Source organism: Terrapene carolina, unplaced genomic scaffold (assembly GCF_002925995.2).
Source record: "Terrapene carolina triunguis isolate 2854851 unplaced genomic scaffold, T_m_triunguis-2.0 Scaffold926, whole genome shotgun sequence".
In the NCBI taxonomy this organism is placed as follows: Eukaryota; Metazoa; Chordata; order Testudines; family Emydidae; genus Terrapene; species Terrapene triunguis.
Genome location: NW_020665277.1, coordinates 801,936 through 807,935, shown reverse-complemented (window position 1 = coordinate 807,935; position 6,000 = coordinate 801,936). Strand labels below are relative to the sequence as shown.

Below are 6,000 nucleotides of genomic sequence, written 5' to 3'. Positions count from 1 at the left end.
ACCAACTGTGTGGGGGAGTTGAGATAAAATGGAAAAGCAGCTTCAGCTCCCTCCAATCACACCTGCTACCTTATGGGGGCCAGGGGGCAAGGTCTGAAACGCGGGCGCTGGAAGGCGGAGATGAGCCAGGCAGGTTGTGGGGTGTCTGTGCCGGCTTCAGTTTCTGGTGCCTTTTAATGCTCTTTACAAACCGGCCCAGCCCCTGGGTTCGCCGCGTTTTCTCTGGAGTCGTTCGCTGGGGTGGGGGACGGAGGTTCTCGGCAGCGCCAGGCGGGTCCCAGGCTGCTGCGGGTGGGTCTCGCTCAGCACCTGGCCGAATTCCCCGCCGGGGGCGCGGGGAGGCCCGGGGCTCGGCCGGGGAAGGGTTAAGCCCCGAGACTGTATGTTAATGAGCTCCATGGTAATACAGGGAGGCAGGCTTTAGCAGCCAGCCAGCTTGCTGCTGATGGGGGGATGAGCTTCCAGTGCCAGGCAGGAGCTGGGGGAAGGAGCCCACAGTTCCTGGGAAATTCGGCTGGGAGAAAGAGGGAGAGGGGGAAACAGCTCCCCGCAGGAGGGGAGCGGGGACGGGCAGGCAGCCCGGGGTGGCTCATGCCAGGGGGGGTCGAGGAGAGGGCTCGGTGGGCAAAGGCGAGGAATAAGGAGAGTTTCGACACAGCAGTCATTGGGCAGCCAGGCGCACCGGGGTGCAGAGCAGCGGCTCCCAGGAAGAGCAGGGAGCCTCCAGGAATACAGATCAGGAGCTGGGCACTTGCTGTGGATGTTAATGCAACGGGGGGCCGGGCGGATCGCCTCTCCCTAACTCCGAGGAGGCGCGGGGGGGGAGGAGGCTGTCCGCCCCCCAAGGAGACGGACAGGAGCGGACCTTGAGGTTTGGTAAGTCATCAAACCGGGGCTTGTGCCTTGAACCTCCGCCTGCCCCCTTTTATTCTGCATGTATCTCTGGGGTGCAAGAGTCGCCCCCCCCCGTCATTTGATATAATCACACAATGCATTTGGAAAGGAGGGACTGAGGGAGATCCCCCGCCCCCATAGAGGACCCCAGCCACTTTCTTGTGGACAGGGCTGTGTGTAACGTGTGCCTGCGGAAGGGCTCCAGCCCCATGTGTTGCTGCGTGGCTTAGGCTGGAAGCGTTAGTGACATGTTTGTCTTTCCAGACAGTGCACTTGGGAACCTGCACCTCTGGAGGGGAGTGTGTGTGGAGGCAGCATCCTGACACGCTTCCTCTTCCATTGGAAATAAAGATACATCAAGAGAGCCCTTTGGTCCCCCGTCCCCCCCCCCGCTCCGTTTTAGGTTCCCCATTATTTTTTTCTTAGGTTAGCTATTCTATAAATGTATTTTATTCCTCCTTGAATCTCAGCGGTTTCATTTTTCTCCCAGGCAGTCATGATCTGGGGGGAGGAAGTGCATCAGAGGAGACGAGCAAACAAAACGTTGCCATTGACAAGGAGAGACTTTTTTTATTTATTTATTTTAAGCGCTCGTGACTACCAAAAAGTGTTCCCATGAAAACTCCCAAATGCTGCAAAATCTCTCGTGGAAGCCGGGTGGGCAGGGGGGCTAAAAGTGAATCAGTCTGTGCTTTCTCCAGAGAAATCCGAGGTACTGTCTGTGTGTTCCTCAGTCCCATCAACCCCTGAATTGTTTGGCTGGCCCATGTGTAGTGGCAAGGGCGGCTTGTCTCTATACACAGGACATCTACGCACACTGTCCTCTCGACTTCGTGCCCCCAGTGTAACCTAGAATAGCCCAATACCAACCAGCCTTTCTTCTGTGCGAGCCGCGTCAATACTTTGTGTGGCTGGGGCAAAGAGGTTGAGTTAATAATTCTGTGTTCCGAGCAGTGTCATAGACTAGCATTAAGGGGTGGGGGGTTAGTAAGTGATGGGTGGGCAATTGTGCATGTGTGATCGGTAGTTCAGGGTATTGTCTCAGCGGGGAGAGAGGATGCAGTGTTAGCAGGGGACGATGCTACAAAATCCCATTACTAAGGGGTTTCCCCCATTATTTGTCTAGCTCTTAACATTTCAGTGGCGAGATGATTCGGTTTGATAGCTGGTAGCTGAGTTCTGGGAGATGGGCTCTGCTCTCCTTCGCTGGACAGCCCCATTGATACCCATGTCTCTGAAAGTTAAGTCAAATGACCTACTTCTGCAGCTGAAAGCCTGCTGCCTCAAAGAGAATCGGTGCCCTCTTCAGAACAGAGGGGTTGTTTTTTTTCAAACACCGAGATTTTAGCCCTTTTATAAAATAATTTACCTCCGCTGCTGTCCTTGGCCAATTTCCCATTCACTCTGAGTCCAATAGCATAGTTAAGAGCGGTTCAGGGAGCCGAACGAAATAGCTTTGATTTTGGAAAAACGGTTCAGCTAAAGAGTAACTAAAATGTACAATTTCTCTTGTGAAATGGCTTGTATAGCAAAATACAGCACTTCACTCAACTCGCCTAACCATCTCTGCTGTGCTCGTTGCAGGAAGATAAAGTAACCCAATTTACTCTTCACTGCCTTTATATCTTTATTGGAGGTAATTATTTGTGGAGTTTCCCCCTGGCTTATAACAAGTTTGTGCAGTGGGAACAGGTAACAGATGCTGTTTAGAATCCGCACAGAATCCACAAACATGATAGGAACAGCTTCTCCGGGTGCTTTTCATCACTCCCTGTGTTACTTGTTCTGTTAACCCTCAACTCTCCCCTGCTCCTCAGTAGAACAACCTGAACTCTTCCCCTCCCCCCCCCCCCATGCGGTTAGATACCAGAAGGAAAAAACCAATAGATTCTGACCATTGTACGCCTGGGTATATGTGACAGCGGAGAAGAGATGACTTCAACTGTCCTGCTCTTTAACTCTCTCCAGCAAATCACACTGGTATGTGACAAACTGGCTTGCAAAGCAGCTAAATGGAAATGACATTGGGAGCCGTTTGTGGGGTGTGTCAGGAAGCCGTGTGACTCCCATGCTGTGCACGAGGGCTCCCATTGACTGGCCCCTCAGAGCCTCAGCGCTTCCAGGCCGGCTGTGGAAACTCTGTGCAGTTGAAGCCTGGAGCGAGTCGTGAAGGAATGACCCAATGGCTTGGGTGGATTTTAGCACTGGTGTTCTCAGGTGATAGGTGAATCTTTCCACTGAGGCTGCTTGGGATATAAGGGCTGGGTGCTGCAGGGTACGTGTGGAGGGAAGATTCTAGGGGAAATGCCAGGTCTGCTTTTTGGTGCCAATATGCATGCCAAAGGTTGCCAGGTCTTCTCGAAGTATCTTTGTTCGGGGAGGCCTGGTTTAGCGGGTAAAGGTAAAATCCATCACAGGCAGGAAAATTACACACATCCACCCCCATGCTTCAGTCCAAATGCTGCACTGATCAAGTTGTTTTAATTGGCCCTGTGCGGCTCAAACAATAAAAATGTAACGGGGTAGCGGTGGAGAATGTCTCCTCTTCTCATACTTGTTCTAGTGATCCCTTTCTATGAGGAGCAGCAAGCTCTGTGCCCATCCATCCCACTCCCATTCCAGCCTTGAGGCTTTTTTTTTTTTAAGCACATGAAAAATTTGCTTCCTTCCTCTGTCTCTGGAATTCTTAAGCGGGGGGGGGGGAAATTGAGAGTGATGAGCCTGTGGTGCTCCTGAGACGGCCCCTTTCACATTTCTAAACACTCTTGATTATTCAGCTAATCTTTATTTCATGGGCCTGTTACAAGAAACACACAAAGGAGGGGGGGGGAGAAAGTGGAAGGCGGTGAGATGTTTAAAATACACAAGAAAGGAGCAATATAATCGTTCTTATGCCGGTGCTATGAAATATTTATGGGTCTAAGTTGAGGCAAGATTTTCTCCCTGCTTCGCCCCCCCGCCCCCACCCCAGCCCTTCTCAAATGCTTTCCCATGGTAAAATAATCATTAAAAATCAGGTGCAAGGGGCCTGATGGCTGTTTCTAGCCTATCTCCCTCCTTACCCAGCTGTCTCCTGGTGGAGTCGCACACAGCTGTCTGTACACACAGCCTGGGGGGCACAATGTACTTCTGTCCATCACTACCAATGAGAGAGCCAGGGACTGCTAGCCAAGCTACCCAAATCATAAAGAGACCGGAGCGTTGTGTTACAGTCTGTTAACTAGAAATAATTCCGAATCGTCCCTTTGAGCTGCTTGCATTTTATAGTTATAGTCCGCTTCCCCTTTGGGCATTCTGCTATTAATTCATTAGATCTGAATTTTCTAATTTTTTTCCCTTCCCCCCCCCCCATCTCTCTCTGTCTCCCCTGTAATTCAAACAGTGATGAATGGACAAAAATCCCTCAAGGGAAACATTTTTTCACTTACTTACAAAGATTTCATGGCTAATTAGAGTAAATGTGGTTTTTAGAGTGTTAATCTCTTAACCAGCTTGGCTAGGAGGACAACAAAGGACAAGAGGGGAAGTGGGGGGAAGGCACTACCAAGTTTTTTTCCTAGGGTTTGGCCACAGTCTTGATGACTGGATCCCTGGTGCCTTTATGATTATGGCCAAGAGCATCCTACACGTGACCTGAGTATGTCCACTTACTCCTTGGCTTCTTAGAGTCATGCGTCTTCCCTCTTCTGCCCTCTTTGCCTCCATAAGATCTAACCTCAGTTGTCTGCAAGACTAAAAGGCATTCTGGGCTGAGGCAGTGGAAAGTTCTTTGTCTGTGAAGAGTAGTTTGTTAGAAAGCTTCAAGGATATAGAAGAGAAATTGGGAACACAAGAAGAATCCAGGCAATGTATTGGCCTGGGAAAGTGGAGGCTGCTGCTGCCTAAAAGGATTTTATATTCATATTCTTTCTCTTTAGCTAAAGGAAAAATGTATATTTATTGGGGTGTTTTGAAGAGAAGGGCATGTGGCAGGGATGCTGTCCCCAAGCATTCTGCTGCGCTAGCCTGTAGCAAGGCTGCTGCTGCATGCTAACTCCTTACACCAACCCAGTTTTGTTCCAGAATTGGGAACCGGGTTTGTTAAGGAATTAGATCTATGGTAGAAGGCTGAATTGAGCAGGTCAAACGTATGTCACTTGTGACTTGAGCCTTGTTCTCAAATCCAGGCTTCTGGGGGTTAAATACCTGCTGAAAAAGCCACCCTGCTTTTGCTTTGCAAAGGGATTTTATTGTCCGTTTAGTTCTGGGTTATTTTTAAAAGATCTTTATCTAACAAACTGAGAATGAAAGTTGTGCTCTCCCGCTCCATCATTTCACTCTCGTTTCCACTTGTCTCCTCCCCTCCCTACACCAGGATTCATTGTTCAAATCCACCTTTGGCCTAAGCAGTTTGGGAACCGCTCAGGCCAAACAGCAGAGCAGTAACAATTCATGAGCTAGTCAAAGTAATGCATCCCCAGGCTGGGCTGTGAGTCTGAGTGGGACTGAATTTTCTACGATACAGTTATTGCTGGAAGAGCGAATGAGACTGGGTTGTGGGCCACCTGAAATACCATCTCACTCCACTAGAGGGGGGCTCCCGCAGTTCAGGCTAAAAGGTACTAAAGAGCTGTTTTGTGGGAGTTTAAAAAAGGATGGGGGGGGGGGGCAGCAAGCAGAGCTGTTACCGAATTTAACTTGGGAAGTCACTAAAACTGGCCATCTCATCACTTGAGTGCCACTGGTCCCTTATGGTGAAAGGAGACACTAAGATGAGAAGCACTTGTTGAGAATTTGACCCACCATTTTGCTGAGACCTACCAGTTACTGGAAACAGCACTTTTGGGAGAGGCAGGAAGACTTTAATGTGTTCAAAAATTCCCAGATAAATCAGACTGGCTGTAGCTGATGGTCCCCCGTCCGTCCCCCCCGCCCCATATACACTCATCCAACCCCCACCCCCTTTATCCAGGAGAGAGGTGCTCTTGGAATCGCCTCAGCATGGTTTGTCTTTCTGCCTCCCCTGCTGTGGCCTGAATGCAGTGGTGAGATGTTCTCAGGTGGTGGTAAAATTGCTCTGGCAAGACTTGAAAATAAATAAATAAAGTAAGATGAAATAAGCGAGCA

At 49.8% G+C, this 6,000-nt stretch overlaps 1 protein-coding gene across 1 annotated transcript in view; it reads left to right on the top strand.

Moving 5' to 3' along the window:
• The first annotated feature begins 637 nt into the window (after nucleotides 1-637).
• Nucleotides 638-6,000, top strand: part of LOC113408163 (plexin-A2-like) — a 43,430-nt gene continuing 38,067 nt past the window's right edge. The window contains exon 1 of the mRNA XM_026660982.2: nucleotides 638-876. The gene's annotated coding sequence lies outside the window, so the exon portion shown is untranslated. The remainder of the gene's footprint in view (nucleotides 877-6,000) is intronic.